Source organism: Canis lupus, chromosome 3, assembly GCF_011100685.1.
Source record: "Canis lupus familiaris isolate Mischka breed German Shepherd chromosome 3, alternate assembly UU_Cfam_GSD_1.0, whole genome shotgun sequence".
NCBI classification, from domain to species: domain Eukaryota; kingdom Metazoa; phylum Chordata; class Mammalia; order Carnivora; family Canidae; genus Canis; species Canis lupus.
The window spans coordinates 46,520,435-46,537,739 of record NC_049224.1 but is presented as its reverse complement, the minus strand read 5'-3'; the positions used below and the strand labels follow the sequence as shown (position 1 = coordinate 46,537,739).

Here is a 17,305-nt window from a genome sequence, read left to right as displayed (position 1 = left end):
CTGAGCAGGGAGCCTGACTTGCGGCTATATCCCAAAACCCTGAGATTATGACCTGAGTCTGAAGGCCGATGCTTAACTGACTGAGCCACCCAGGTACCCCTAAGGTAGCCCTTTTGTCTTGATTTTTTAGAGGATAAGAAAGCATAGAGTCAGCCCTGAAAAATTCATTATTTAAAAAAAAAAAAAACCCTTCTTTTTATGCCTTTTTGTATATAAGATGTTATTGGCAGATTTTTTTAGGACTCAAGAAAGTACGTTTGCCAGATTTCCAGTCCTGAATCAAGGATCAAATGGTGGAACACTGTTACTCATATCATTGTTTAAGCTAATAGTATAAGGACTTTTAAATTGTTCCAGCTACATTACTGAGTCACTTTAGCATCAAGTGCTGTTTCTAAAGCTCCCGTTGAAGTGTCTCAAAGCAATTGAAGCAATTAGGCTTGGTTGGGCTTGGTTTCAAATTCTGCCAATTTTCAAGCCCTCTTCAAGTTCAGCCTTTAAGCATAATTAATGTTTTAGACACATAATAATATAGATTTATCCCTTCAACTTTGGTTATCTTGAGACATCTTTTCACAGATTGCCTTATGAAGACTTAGGCTTGCTTTCAAATTCTGCTAATTTTTAGGCTCTGATCAAACTAATTTGTAAACATAATTGATCTCTTAGATAATAATACAGATTTATCCCTAGAACTTTGAGAATATTGAGTCCTATCTTTCAATGATGCCTTTATAAAGACGTATTAGGCACTGATGTCTCAGTATTAATTTACAGTTTTATGTAGGCAGTCTCATAGGGATATAATAACTTTAAAAGGACAGAATTGATCAGACTCACATGTATATGATTATGCATCACTATAGATGGTTTCCTAGTAGTTCTTGTTAGTTTTTTCTCAAGCACATTTTAAATACCTAGCATTCAGGGGTGCCTGGATGGCTCAGTCAGTTAAGCATCTGCCTTGGGCTCAGGTCCGGATTCCGGGGTCCTCGGATCGAGCCCCATGTTGGGCTTCCTCCTCAGTGGGGGGTTTGCTTCTCCCTCTCCCTTCGCCCCTCCCCCTGCTTATGCTCTCTCTCTTTCTGTCAAATAAATAAAATCTTTAAAAAAATAAACATAGCATTTATTTTTTTTCTTTTTATATAAATTTATTTTTTATTGGTGTTATACATAGCATTTAGAAGAAAATCTTCTCACCTGAGTATTTTATAACACAGAGCCCATTATATCCTTAGGTCTACAGGCAATTGTTTAATTACTCCAAGGTGTCTCAAGGCCCAACTCTGAACCTGAAGAATATTGTCCTCTGGCCAGAACGATTGTGTTCTAGCTGTGATATGTGAGTTACATAGTTTCAGAATTTGAAACAGGGAGGATGTCTACAATACATGGTTTCAGTGGAGAAAATAGTCAACTTGAAAGTGTTTCACTCATCCATCCTTTAAAAAAAATTAATGCATCCATCCCTCTTAGGAATTTTGTTCCAATTGCCTATTTTTCGCAAGCAGGATAAAACGAAGGAGAGCAAGGTGGTGGAGTGGGCAGGGACTGCACTGTGTTTCCAGCTAGTGGAGGTAGGTCCTTCCTGGGGACTGTTGAAAATGTGTATGTTTTTGAGGGTCACAGTGACAAGGGGCATTGTTGGCATGTGGGAGGTAGTGGCTGGGGTTGATAACTGTCATTGTGCAATGCATGGGACAGTCCCATGCAAAAAAGTATTGACCGAATGCCAGTAGTGGCTTCTGTTGAGAAAATCTGAGATAAGCCTGGGTTTCAGTTTGCAGCTCTGTGAAATGGAAAACATTGCATTTTCCTCATCTGTAAAATTGGAGTGAAAATATGTATTTACAAGATCACTCTGAGCATTGCTGAGGTTGTATGCAAAACAGTAGACACAGGACCAGTACATAGAAGGAACTAGCAAAGAATCATTGGCATCCTTTTTAACCCTCTAGTGGCTTCTCAACCCACTCAGAGTAAAACACAGTGTCCTCACAGTGGCACACAAGGACCTCCTGCTCTCCTGTGAACTCATTTCCTGCCAGTCCCTTCTCTGGCTGTGCTCCAGTTACCCTGGCCTCCTTCCTGTTTCTCAGTCTTTCTGGGAGATCTGCCCTGCTCTGGACCTTCTGCACTTGGTCTGTCTTCTGTGTGGAAGGTCCTTCCCCTGAGTGCATCTACTAGGCTCTCTCCCTTCTTCTTCTGTTCTCTTATCACCTTATCCAAGGGGGGTTTTCCTGATCCATAATATAAAGATAGCAGCCTGGCTGTCTGCAGCCACCCCTTCCCTTCAGATCTTGCTCTTTCCCCTTGCCATCACCCAACATATTCAATATATTTTTGCTTATTGCCTGTCTCTTCCAAGTAGAACATAAGTTTCATGAGAGCAAGGACTCAATTTTGTTCACTGATGTATCCCTAGGTGCTGTGATACCACCAGTGCATAGATGCCCACGAATATTTTCTGAATAAATAAAAGTGAAAATAGCACAGGAAAAGGGCACATTGTGGTTGATCATAATTGGTGGGTACATATGCTGTTTGTGTTTATAATAAAGTTATACTTTTCTGCTAGTTTAATAGTTTTTCATCCAGATGATGGAATTAATTATTCACTAGAATCTCCCTGTCTAAACATTTTGACAGACATTACAAGAGATAGTGGATATCAGGTTGTCTAAGAATCAGATTTCTCTGTTCCCCTCCTTCACTTTTAATTGAGGAAAGCATGAGACTTTTTATTTTTCTATAAGATGGCTTTAAGAGTATGATGATGTGATTTTCTCTGAGTATATGTTTTTATATTGGTTGCAAATCTGTAGAAGTCATCAATAAAATTGTCCATAGCATATTAGAATTATTGAGTTGTCCTGTATTTTTGTAGGAGGTATAATTGTTCTTTGAAAAGGCAATAGGTTTCTGTTGACATAGGGTTGGCTTGAGCTTATGAATGCTTTGAAAGATTATGTTATGAAAGAAACTACTGGCTTAGTGTTTTGAAAATAGGGCAATGAGAAACTGTATTGATGTTTATTTAAAAGATAGATATTATTTTTTAAAAGATAGATATTTGTGTATAAGTTTCTTCTTACTTTTGAGAGGTACAGCCATATTTCTCAAAGATTTTGCTTTGTGGGGGCACCTGGATGGCTCAGTCACTTCAGTGTCTGCCTTCAGCTCAGGTCGTATTCTCAGGGTCCTGGGATTGAGCCCCATGTCAGGCTCTCTGCTTAGCGGGGAGTTTGCTTCTCCCTCTCCCTCTTCTTCTGTGTTCTCTCTCTCCACCTCTCAAAAATAAAACCTTTAAATAAAATAAATATTTTGCTTTGTATTCTGAAATATTTATATCAATTTGGTGGCTGACCGGTATATACAGTTTGTTAAACATGCTCTGTTTCACACCAGAAATGGTGTAGGAAGATATGTATAAGGCCTTCTTTGCTCTGAATTAATGTCCGTCTTTGGGCTTACCTTTCTGTTACATTTTTATATCCTAATATGGCTGCTGCAATATGCTGTTTACTCAAGAGAGATATGATTTTTACTGGAAATTAACATCTTCTTCTAATTCTATCCCCCATCAGTAATGTTCTAAAGATAGTTTAGATGTTCTGCTTCTGCTGGTAATTCCTAGATGAGGAAACCTTTAAATGTGAAAATAATGTTAGGCAGGACATTTGAGGTTTGGCAGTTGTTTGCAATGTAGATACCAGGTAAGAGATCGGTGTGTGTGGTTTAATATGAGGTCATTAAACTCAAGTATGTGAAGAAGTAAATTACTTTCTCTTAACACTTGGTGTGTATTGTTTATTGGACAATGCTTGATTTAAAATTTTTTTATTCACTTGTTTATTAGTGCTTGACTTTTAAAATTTGGGTCTCTAACTCCATGGCAGATTAAGAAATATTCTGATAAGGGAATCAAGACAATTGTGTGTGAGTGTGTGTAAGCACACACATATGCATGTATGCACTGGCAAATGGTGGGGAGCAATTTCGTCAAGAGATAATTATTGATTGAACACTGTAGCCAGAGAAGCATGTGCCTTTAGCAAGAAGATCACATCCATCTACCTCAAGTGTCCTCAGCTTGGCCTACATCTGTCTTCCCCTTCAGCCTAATTTTATCTGTTGCCTTTAAGTTTTCCTTTCCTACAACCTTCACGACTTACCCAGTCAGGCTTTCTTTCCCCTCCTGCCCCCACAGCAAGTCATACCAAGATTACCAATAAGCTCCATTGCGCCACAAGGATGCTTTCGGGACTAGTGTTATCTGCAAGCAGCTCTTCATGCTCTTGACCACTTCCTCTATAAAATACCCTTCCTTTATCTTCTCTGTTTTGGTGTCTAGTTGTCATAAGGTGGCACCACCCCCCCCTTTTGTTTTTCATTCTCTTTGGCTATATCTTTTTAATGTCCTTTTGCAAGTTTATCTTGCTCTAAAAGACTCTTCACTGCTGGAGTTCCTTCAGGCTCATGCCATCTTTCCATTTCATATTCTTTTTTTTTTTTTTTTTTTTACAGTATTTAGTTTGGATTGGCCACATAACTAGTGCTTTGTGGCTTATAGTTTTATTTTATTTTTATTTTTTAAAGATTTTATTTATTTATTCATGACGGAGAGAGAGAGAGGCAGAGACACAGGCAGAGGGACAAGCAGGCTCCATGCAGGGAGCCTGATGCGGGACTCGATCTTGGGTCTCCAGGATCACAGCCCAGGCTGAAGGCAGCGCTAAACCACTGAGCCACTGGTGCTGCCCCATTTCACATTCTTCTTGACAAACTTAACCATCACTGTGCCAACAGTTGAATGCCAGTCTCTCCAAAATCTTGTCTTTAGACCTGATCTCTCAGCTTCACAGTCATCTACTCTGCTACCAATATGGCTTTTCCAGTGAACTTCTGAAACACAGAAACCAAGACTGATCGCACAATATGCAGTTGTGAGTGAATAGCCCTAGTAGTTTTTAATTGGGCTGGACTCAATCCTGATATACTCCTTCCTCTCATTCCTTTTATTGAGTTCTGTTAACTCAGCGTCATTACTGTTACTCAGTACAAGAAAGGTACTGAAAAGAAAAGAAGAAAGCTTTTCTTTACTGATAAAACAAGAAGACAGAAGAACATAGATCTAAGCAACACAGTCAATCAGCTTCAATTAATTGACATATATAGAATCCAAGAACTGCAGAATTGACTATAAATTGGGCCATAAAAAAGCCCCCATTAGCAGAAGAATGAAAACATATGGATTTTCCTTTCTGACTTAATTCTTAGGAATTAAGATAGAAATAAATAGCATGAAGATAACCTGACAATCCCATTTCTTTTTTAGAATTAAGTACTATGCCTCTAAAACAAAACAAAACAAAACAAAACAAAACCCTATGTATCATATGGAAGAACTTAAGATGGAAATTAGAAAGTATTTTTAATTAAATGGCAATGAAAATATGATATACCAAAGCTTGTTTGATGTAACTCACTCAGTCCTTAGAAGGAAATTTGTAGCATTAAATGGATAAATAATGGTATAATCCAAAAATCAGTATCAAATTTTGTCAAGAATTAAAAAAATCAAACACAGAGAGTATAGGAAGAATGAAGGAGTAAATATAAGAACAAGAATCAATAAATGAAATCAACAAAGAAGAGTTAGTAAACTAATAACCCCTTGTGAGACCAATAGGATGAATAATATATAATATATTACCAATATCCTGTTACCTATTGAATTAGAAGCCCTGGTCAGCACATAAAGGAAAAAAAAAATAGATGCTTTAGAAAAGATTAAATAAAATTGTCTTCATTTGAAAATAATTTAGTGGTCTACATTGAAAACCAAAATTAATTATAATTTATAAACAAATTATTAGAATTAATAAGTGACTTCAACAAAATGGTAAAAATTAGAATTCATGTATAAAAGTCAATTGTTTTCCTCTATACCAGCTACTCAAAAATGAAAATATAATACAAATATCAATAGTTATAAAATGATTTGGTACCTATAAATTAATTTGACAAAATATGTCATAAGTTGCCTATTATGAAAATTTATATATACATACACACACGCACACACAAATATATATGTGTATATATGTATAACATGATCAATTAAAGGCTATTAAAAGTTATACTATATGATTCAATGATCTTGCTACTTGGTATTTACCCAAATCAGCTAAAAATTTATGTTTGCTCAAAAATCTGTGCACAAACATTTATAACAACTTTATTCATAATTGCCTCAAATTTTAAGCAACCGAAATGTCCTTCAAGAGGCGAATGGATAAACAAACTGGCACATCCATAAAATGAAATATTATTCAGCAATAAAAATAAATGAGCTATCTCAAGCCACAAAAAGGTATAGAGGAGATATAAATAAATATCGCTACGTGCAAGAAGCCAGTTTGAAAAATCTGTATAGTGTATATTTCCAACTATGTGACATTCTGGAAGAAACAAAACTATAGAGATAATAAAGAGATCAGTGGTTGCCAGGGGCTCAGGGGGAGGGAAGGGAGAAATGAATAGGTGGAGCAGAGGGAATTTTTAAAGGAGTGAAATTATTCTGTGTGATACTGTAATGATGGATTCATTTGTCCAAACTCAGAAATGTACAAAACAAAGTGTGAACCCTAGGGTAAATTATGGACTTTAGTTAATAATAATATATCAGTAACACTTCATCAGTTGTAACAAATATACCATATCAATGATAGATGGCAATAATTGGAGAAATTTTGTGTATTGGGGAGCAGAAGGGATATATGGGAACTCTTGTACTTTTGTATAGTTATTGTATATACCAAATACTCCTCTAAAAAATAAAGTCTGTTACAAAAAAAGACAAAGTAGTCATATTCATGGTTAGGAAGATAATGACATCTTTTTTTTTAAAAAGATTTTATTTATTTATTCACAAGAGACAGAGAGAGAGAGAGGCAGAGACACAGGCAGAAGGAGAAGCAGGCTCCATGCGGGAGCCCGACGTGGGACTCGATCCTGGGTCTCCAGGATCACACCCTGGGCTGCAGGTGGTGCTTAACCGCTACGCCACCGGGGCTGCCCAATAATGACATCTTAAAGCCGTCCTCAGATTAATTTGTAAAGCAACTACCAACTAAAATTTTTAACAATTTTATTTGGAAGTTAAGAGTATTAGTCAAACAAATGAATTCTAAAATTTACACGGGAGAGCAGAGAAAAAAGAAATCAATCTGAAGAACCACAACAAGGTTGGAACCTTACCCAGCTAGATACCAAACCTATAGTAATTGATTTTGTGATTTTAGCACAAGTATCAATAATCAGATATACACCTTATATATGGAAATTATATATCTAATAGAGATGGCCTTATACATCACTAGGAGGTAGGGTAGGTTTTATCAATAAAAAGATTCCTTGAAATTTGATTATGTACGTAGATAAAAAATAAAATCTTACCCTCTTCTCAAACCATAAGTAAACAATTTAGGATAGAACAAATGACTGTGAAAAGTCAATTTTCAGAATTTTTCCAAGAAAATATATAAAAAATATATTAGTGATCCTGAGGGTTTTAAACCATACCCACTGCACACATGCCGCACAAACACAACATGTAAAAAAAATCGATGAATCGATGAATTCAACTCACCAAAATTTTTCAAATGTGAATCTTGATACCACATAAAAAAAGTTTTTAAAAGTTACATATTGGGTAGAGTTTCACAGCTGAAAGTACTAAGGAAGAATTATTATCAAAAATTTTAAAGTACTGTTTCAAATAAGAGAAAACTAAGCTGTCAACCCGATAGAATAATGGGTCCCCTATCACAATTTAAGATTGGCAAATATTAAAAAAGTCTTGCAGTGGTAGGTACAGGCAAAGACATTGCCCAGTGGAAACTCATTGGCTGATGTTGGGTATATTAATTAATATATCTACTTTGGAAAACAGTTTGGCAATACTAGCTAGTCAAGTTTAGGATACATAAAACCTGAGTCAACTATTCCACTCTGAGAAAGGGTATTTCTCAATGAGATTTATTGGTAATTTGGGCAGGACGAGTCTCTTGTAGGATAGGATACCTTTCATAACTCTGATTTGCTCCCACTCTGTATGATTTATGCCCCCGACCATGGTCATTGAAACAACCATTCTTCACATGTTTCTAACCACTTTTAGAGGGGGAGTCCAGAGCTCATGAGAAGAACTCTGAGAAAAACTAACATTAGCACCAGAAGACCAGTCTATGTATAGTTTTTAAAGTATGGTTAACTCTATTTTTAGTAGTAAAATAGAGTAAGCATCTTAAATATACATCTGCAGGAAAATAAATAAATTATAGCATCTTCTAACAATACAATAGTATTCCACCTTTAAAATAACTTTAATAAAGCTACATTTATCATTGTGGATACAGTTCCTGAAGGAAATGTTGATTGAAAAGCATGAAATAATATGCCACTTATATAAAATATGTAAGAAATCAAGTTTATAATCATGAAAAGTAGTATTCTGTTTATCCTTAAATCATATATAACAAAATACATGGATAGAATAAATACAGTTTTAGAATACTGATTACTTCCAGCAGGGCATGATGAGAGAGAGTCATCAGAGAGGAGCACACAGAAAATATAATTGTATTTAAATTTTTGTTCCATAAGGTGTGTCACTAGTATGTTCTATGACTTTCTATACACATTGAAGAAATCTGAGTATAAAAGGACAGCAGTGGGAGTGGATGTGGGAACATATAACCGAGGCTGAGAATGTTTGAATAGAGTTAACCCAGAGGTCCGAAAATTATTGTGGACTGAGTTGAATGAAAAAATCAGGTAGGGCAATAAGTAAGGTCTAAGGCCTTTACAACTATTTAGAGCAGGAAAAACCAGGAAATATTAGATTTAGGGTAAATATAGTGATATAATGTTGTAACCCCCCCCCACACACACACACACACACTATTTATTTCATGTTTGCAGAACACTTTGACGGATATGACCTCCCTGGATCCTACCAAGGGATATGATAATACAATTAGCCATAAGTAGGAAAAGAAGTTCATGGTACTTGATATAGGAGTAAGTTACTAATTAGCTTTTTTACTTGACTTAATTTCTTTAGGGTCAGTTAAAGTGAACTATAGTGTGCTAAAGAAATTTGCATTTATGGTCTCCAAAAGCCAGTGTTTATACTCGTGTCATGACTATAGAGAATTAGAAAGTTGCTAGAATTCTAAGCTGATTTCATTTAATTAAAAGACATACGGTAGAAAGCACTGGGAAAGATAATGGCCCACGTGATCTCTGTGTTCCCTGATAATATTGAGATGTCCTGCAAGGTGTTCCAACATGAACCCGGTTCCATTTTGCTGCCAGAGCACCACTTTACCCAGAAAGTTGGGTTTCTGGTTCCTCTTGAATGTTGCTGTATGCTGTTCACAGTTAAACATGGCCCATAGAATACCACAGATTTGATCAACTGTTGTTCATCTCTCAACCTCCCTTGAAGACCCATCAACGTATTTATGTTGAGCTTCCAGTCTGTTCTTGCTTGTATTTTTAAAATTTCAATGCTGTAATAAGATTTTCCTCTTCTCCATCTCCTCCTCCTCCTCCTCCTCCTCCTCCTCCTGCTGCTGCTGCTGCTGTACCTTTTCCTCCTTCTGCTTCTTCCCTGCTTTGTTCTCTTTCACTCTTGGTAAGGAATAAATCAGAATAATTTAGAATATTTCTACTTCTTCCAAATCTGTCCATTATGGCAACTTATGCTAAAACATTTGAAGTTCCAACTGAGGGGGTCCCTAAGATCATTCCCAGGTTTGGTGGGTCTTTAGGAGGACTCACTGGACTCAGTATTTGGTCTTATAGCTATGATTTACTCTGAGAGGATACAAAACAAAACCAGCAAAGGGAAAAGTATACACAGGAAATTTGGAGGAAACCAGGGACAAGCTTCCCATTGGGGTCAGATAGGAATTGTGATAACACATGATATGTTGTCTAGCAGTGATGCTCAATAGAGACATTTTTTTCTATTGGGTTTATATTGGGAACTGGTCACATAGACACTTTCTGCCTAGCATGTACCAAAACTCCAGTGTCTTAGAAGGAAATACATGTTTGTTTGCAAGTACAATTTAGACAGAATGAGTCACTCTTATACTCACAATGGGTCCTTGTCAGTTAGGGTGATTGGAAACCTTCCAATTCTTAGGTTCCCAGATGCCAGCCAAGGGCTAACCTTGCAAGCAGAATTAAGAAGTCAGCCATCTCAGACCTGCTTATTGTGCTTTTCTGCACAATGATTATTCTTTTGTTGAATGGAATGTTAACTTCCCAGGGCTCATTTAAAAATTATGTATACCTTTGGTTAAACTCATTCTGGTCATTTCAGAGAGAGAGAGAGAGAGTGTACAATTGTGATTATTCTTCAGAGCTTGGAATAAGAGTGTAAGTCCAAGGATCTGAACACTTGAGAGACCTCAGACCCTTCTCCTTCCTTTTATTCCTCTCCAAGTGGAGTATGAATTATAAATGACTGATAAAGAGAGGAGAAATTCTGGGACCTTTTTCTATAGATGAGATTTTAAAGAGACAAGTAGTTGGGCAGAGTTTGGCCTTAACCAGAGGAGACAGGAACTTCTTCTCTGTTAATGCATTTTATTTCTTTCCAAGAACATATGTAGTGGAATCAAAAAATATATCCAGTCCTTTTGGTTGATCTTAATTTCGGAGGGGTTTCTGTCTCTATGATGATATACTTAGTAATACATCTGATTTGTAGAATGATTCCTTCTCCCTCAGTTGGATTACAGATTTAGTAGCAAGTTGAATGATTGATTGGAAGCTGCATTTTAGGGGGAAGAAAAAGGCAGATTTATTTTAAAAGCAGATGCATTTTCTTTTTCTTACATGAAACTGATATGGAGAGATTTTCCTAATAAGGATAGTCTCACTTAGTTAACATTTTTGTGGTGAGGAAGTTGTTTCTACTACAAGCACAATTAAGTATAGTCAGATGTAAAGAGTCTTTTTTTTTAATTTTTTAATTTTTTTTTACGTTTTTATTTATTTATGATAGTCACAGAGAGAGAGAGAGAGAGAGAGAGAGAGGCAGAGACACAGGCAGAGGGAGAAGCAGGCTCCATGTACCGGGAGCCTGACGTGGGATTCGATCCCGGATCTCCAGGATCGCGCCCTGGGCCAAAGGCAGGCGCCAAACCGCTGCGCCACCCAGGGATCCCAGATGTAAAGAGTCTTATCCCCATACCATCAGAATGCTAAATAATCCTTCCACAGAATGTCACTTGCCTTTATGTGTTCCCATAGGATGAGTCTATGCTGTCAGACTTTCATTTTTATTGAATTTCGTCTAAATTTTTCTTTTTCTCCCCAATTTAACAGGATGTGATATGAAATTTTCTTTCTTCTGGTAATAAAAACATTTTAATGGTTAACTACAAAGATAGTAATGACACATTCTGACTAATAGTAACTACTTGCTATGTCATTTGATATTTAGATTGTAAAAACATACCCTTTTTTTAGTATTGACACCTAAAGGAGATATTTGAGAAGCAGTGTCCATCATTGCTATTGAATAATATGCATAATAATCACTTATGCTGTTGTCATTCTCAGACCTTTTTCTGAGTGCTTCTTATTCACACAGTGGTTTTGGTGCAGGTTCCATCAGATACTTTTGGGCGGGCGTGTAAAAGGTTTGCTGTGCTCTTTCCATTTGGCCAATTGCTAGCAGCCAGCGGGGGGATGTCTAGGTTAAAACCATAATAAATGAAACTTCCATTAGGCTTCTGGGCTCTGGGCCGTTTCCTGTAAAGACTTTATCCTGCCGTTAGTGGTTTGAAGAAACAGAATGCTTCTGTTCGTTCAGTAAATGAAAGCTCAATTTTATCAGGTTGGGTAGCACAGGTATCTCGTTTTGTGAAGAGATTCTGCTCCTGATGCTGATAGTTTGCAGAACACGGGTTGACTGTAACTTGTAACTCTTTGGACATTATGATAATAACCTATGAATGTAGGTAGAAAAATGGAACAAATATGTTTATTTTTTTAATATTCTTTGAGGTGGGGAAAACTGAATATCCAGATAGTTAGATTTATCTCATCAGCTTTTTCTTCAAACCTAACTGTTCCTTGAGTTTATTCTTACTTTTAGACTTTCTTTATTCAGAGAAATGCATTGTTAATTGGAGGGATAATATTTTCAAGCATCAAAGAGACCACGGGCCAACAGTGTATTAGCTTTATGCACCCCTCTAAGAACACTTTTTTTCTTCTGGGCACATATTTTAGTATTTATATGTTTGTAGTTCTGTACATCTCATTCTGTACTTACTTGCACAGTGGGGAAATTAGGGTTGGGATGATTTTGCAAAACTCACTAGGAGAGTTTGGGTTTCAGGTAAAATGGAATAAAACCACTCAAACCTTTCCTTGCCCACTGAACACAGATATTAAGCCAGGGTAAACAAAACAAAACAAAACAAAACAAAACAAAACAAAAAACCTTGGTGAAGCTAGTTTAGGTCTCTGAAAAGTAAATATAATCATGCAGATGAGGGAAAACACCAGAATTGAAATACCATTGAATTAGAGGTGAGTTTACTATTTCCACCTCCTCTGCCAATACCTCTGAATTCAATGCAGTCCACAGTCTAGGAGTCAATATCAAAGGGTTATCTGTAGAACATGTGACTTTTGATATTAGGGTTGTGAGTTCAAACCTCATGTTGGGCATGGAGCCTACTTAAAATTTAAACAGCAGGGCAACAACAAAATCTAGGAGTCAGTATTGGAAGCAGATGGAGAAACCCAAGAGACACCCTCTAGTTCTTGTTTAAGGAATAGAAAAGAAAAGTCCTAAAATTCAGAGAGAAGGGAGAAATACCCCATTTTTTCATCTCTCTTTTCTCTCATTTTGTCATGCCCTGGCAATCTTGTGGCCAAGGCAACAGCCACAGAAGCAGCTGACAGTAGAAAAGAGCAGGAGCCAAGACAATGAGTGAGGGGGATGTCCTTCCTATTTTGTGAAGCTGTAATTTTGAGGGCGGGGCTAAATCATTGTTTCTTTTTTTCTTTTCTTTTTATTTATTTATTTTGTTTGTTTTAATCTGCATCAACCCTTCCACTACGTGTGACATCACAGAAGTGGGTTGTTTCTGATTAGAGGAGTGATGAAAAGGTACTCTGGAACCAGAGAGTATCAGGGAAGACAGCTGAGAAGAGGGGCTCAGGAAACGATTCCATAATGTTTGTGAATTTTTGAACTCACTATAACCTGTACATTCATGTATCTGACCATGATTAGCATACCATCTAGTTTGGGAATGTAGTTAATGAGTAGAATTTCATGCAAGTTTCAGAGTGACCTCGAATGGGGCGTACCCAGAGCAGATTTGAATGGCCCTTCATAACTTTTGAAAACAACATTGACATCAGCTCACAGAATGTGGGTTGGAATTTATGGTGAGAAGGTAATCAAATCAAATGCCTGGCAAGACAATAATCTCAACATTCTCCATAGATTTAATAAGGCAAAGGATTTTATAAGAATGTTCAGAATGGGGCAGCCCGGGTGGCTCAGCGGTTTAGCGCCGCCTTCAGCCCAGAGCCTGATCCTGGAGACCCCAGATCGAGTCCCACGTCAGGCTCCCTGCATGGAGCCTGCTTCTCCCTCTGCTTGTGTCTCTGCCTCTCTCTCTCTCCTCTCTGTGTATTCTCATGAATAAATAAATCTTAAAAAAATGAAAATATGATTTTAAAGCAGCTATTAATAAAATGCTCCAGTGAATAATCATGAATTTTGAAATAAAAGGTAAATTGAAATATATCCATAAAGAAATAGGAAATATGTAGTAGAACCAAATGGAAATTTTAACATTGAAAAATAAGAGTCTCCTTATCTTACCCTCTCTTACCCACACCCAAATTCCTTACTACATAAATTTGATTAAAAAAATGGAGATGACAGCGGAAAAAATCAGTAAACCTGAAAGTAAATCAATAGAAGTTTTATAGTGTGAACAAAAGAGAGGAGAAATATTGAAAAATAATGAACAGAGACCCTGGGACTGTTGGGCAATAACAAAAGGCATAATGTTTATATTATTGGAGTCCCAGAAGGAAGGGAGAGTATGGCTAAGAAGTATTCCAAGAAATAATGGCTGCAAACTTTCCAAATTTGACAAAATATATAACCTTATAGATTCAAGAATCTGTTACGTCAAACAAGATAAACTGAAAGACACACACACCCAAGCATATCATAACTCCCTAAAACTCAGGACAAAATCTTGAGAGCAGTCAGAGAGAAAGTGACACCTTATCTGTAGAAAAACTGTGATTCAAATGATAGATTTTTCAGCAGAAATCATGGAGGCCAGAGGAAATGTCATACCATTTTTAAAGTGCTGAAATAAAAGTGCAGAGTCTAGGATTTAGTGAAAATATCTTTGAATGTGAAATTAAGATCTTCTCATATCATGTAAAACCAAGAGAATTTGAAGTCAACAGACTTGCTATAAAATAACTAGTTAAGGAAATTTCTTAGACAGATGGGAACTGACATAAGACATTTGTAATATCAAGAACAGACGAAGTGGTAAATATAATAGGCAGTTCTTCTTGAATTATTTAAAATATGGTTCATGATTGAAATCAAAGTAAAACCTTGTCTGATAGGAATTTTATAAAAAAGAAATATAGCCAAAATCACAATTGAATTAAAATGGAATACTAAAAAGGCAAAGGAAGGAAGGAAAAGCAAGGAATGAAAACAGAAGAATAAAAAACAGTGGAAACAAACCAAATATATTGGGAAACCTTAATATAATACAAACATCAATTATTATATTAAATGTAAATGGTCTGAAGAAACTAAAAGAGATTGTCAGATTGGATTTAAACAGCAAGAAGATAGAACACTTATAACAACAAACTTTCAAAATACAGAAGCAAAACCTAAAATAACTGAAGGATAAAAAGACAAATTCACAATTATAATTGAGAAACCTCAATATAATTGAGCATTCCTTTCTAGGTAATACTAGTAGACAGAAAATCATCAAAGATATAGAAGAATTGAACCATCAACCAGCTAGGTTTAAAAAACATTTATATAACATCAACTAAATGCTAATTGGCTAAAATATTTCTAATGAATATACAAGCAATGCTTTTTAGCATATTTTCAAGTTAAGCTGTGAAATGTGAATTAAATAATGTATTTGTGTCTTGCTAATGTGAAATACAAGTTTATGTTTAGAACAACATTTTAATTATTTTTTATTAAAGATTTTTATTTATTTGACAGAGAGACACACAGAGAGCACAACGGGGGAGCACCAAAGGGAGAGGATCTTCACTGAGCAGGGAGCCCAATGTGGGGTTTGATCTCAGGACCCCAGCATCATGATCTGAGCTAAAGGCAGATGCTTAACCAACTGAGCCACCCAGGTGCCCCCAGAACAACATATTAAAAGGCAGGAAAAAGTGGTAAAATATTTTCAAAGCTATAATGACTCAATGTGAAATAATTGAAATAATAATAACTTAAAAACCAGACAGCATTATCTTAAATATTTACTCTGTGCCAAGCACTATTCTAAGCACTTTATATAGACGAATTTATTAAATCCTCATTAGACATTGTTGAGGTAGTTATGGTTAAGCTCTGTAAAACACAGTAATGAGATACAACTTGAATAAATTGGGTTAGATATCAAAATTTGAATTATGACAACAGTATCAAAAAATAAATAATAAAAAATAGCTTTTTTTGACTGAATATTTTCTGTGCATTCAACACTGTGCCTGGCACTTTGTCTCATTTTATTTGTACACTAGATTATATAATCCCCATTAGATAAGTGAGAAAATTGAGGCTTAGTACAACGACTTGCCCATAATACTACCATCTAAGTAAAATATAGCAAAGCAAAATTCCAACCCCTGGTGTCTGTCTCTAGAATCCAAGCTCTTCATCTCTCCATTACTTTCTTTCTTTTCTTTTTTTTTTTCTCCATTACTTTCTGAAGATACTCCATTTCATCCCGGAAGCAGCCCTTGCCTGTACTGGTGGCCATTCAGCAAAGCTGTAGACACTCATAGTCCTGCTCTTCAAAAGGTAGGGACTTCCCAATGACTAAATATCCTGTCCTAGAATAAGTTAGGGCTAGGTACAAATGCTTGGAGACCTTAATTTTAGAAAATATGTTTCCTTGTGGCTCTTGGCCTCTTTTATGCTCAGCCAAACATGTCGATGTTAAGTATAGGCCAGATCAAAATTACTTGACCCCACTGTTCTTTTTCAAGGATTTTGATCCTTTGGGATCAAAGGAATAGATCTTTTTGAAGGATCTATTCCAAAAGGATCTATTATGAGCTACTTGATACATAGAATAAGGTTTATTTCTCCAAATTTGTTCTTTTTTAAATTAAACACTAAGACCTTAGATAATTATTTTTTTAAATTTATTTATTAGTTTTCATTATGATAGGTATACTCTCTAATCATTGTCCCCTATTTACCCCATCTACTCACCCACCTCCCCTCTGGTAACCATCACTTTGTTCTTTAGTTAAGAGTCTACTTTTTGGTCTCTCTCTCTCTCTCTCTCTCTCCCCTTTGATCATTTGTTTCTTAAATTGTATATATGAATGAAATTATGTAGTATTGTCTTTTTTCTGACTTATTTCACTTAGCATTGTACTCTCTGGCTCTATCCATGTTGTTGCAAATGGAAAGATTTCATTCTTTTTTATGGCTGAGTAATAATACATTGTGTATGTATATCTTCTTTATCCATTCATCTCTTGATAGGTATTTGGGCTGCTTCCATAGCTTGGCTATTTTAAATAATGCTGCAATAAACATGGGATGCATGTAGCCCTTTGAATTAGTGTTTTTGTATTCTTTGGGTAAATACCCTGTAGTGCAATTCCTGGATCATAGGATAGTCTATTTTTAATTTTTTGAGGAATCTCCATGCTGTTTTACGCAGTGGCTGCATTAATTTGCACTCCCACCAGCAATGCATGAGGGTTCCTTTTTGTTGACATCTTTGCCAATACTTTTTTCTTGTGTTTTTGTTTTTAGCCATTCTGACAGGTGTGAAGTTATATCTCATTGTAGTTTTGATTTGCATTTCCCTGATGATGAGGGATGTTGAGCATCTTTTCATGTATCTGTTGGCCATCTAGGTATCTTTGTAGAAATGTCTGTTCATATCTTCTGCCCATTTTTAATTGGATTATTTGTTTTCTGGGTGATGAA

At 36.1% G+C, this 17,305-nt stretch overlaps 1 protein-coding gene across 10 annotated transcripts in view; it reads left to right on the top strand.

Moving 5' to 3' along the window:
- The window catches only part of MCTP2 (multiple C2 and transmembrane domain containing 2), a 245,082-nt gene that overhangs the window by 32,015 nt on the left and 195,762 nt on the right, over positions 1-17,305 (top strand). For 3 of the 10 annotated variants that reach the window (XM_038532739.1, XM_038532729.1, XM_038532730.1), the window contains exons 2-3: positions 15,344-15,525; positions 16,068-16,156. The exons of 5 other annotated variants lie outside the window; for them this stretch is intronic. The gene's annotated coding sequence lies outside the window, so the exon portion shown is untranslated. The remainder of the gene's footprint in view (positions 1-15,343; positions 15,526-16,067; positions 16,157-17,305) is intronic. 2 more of the 10 variants (XM_038532731.1, XM_038532733.1) reach the window with 1 other exon arrangement.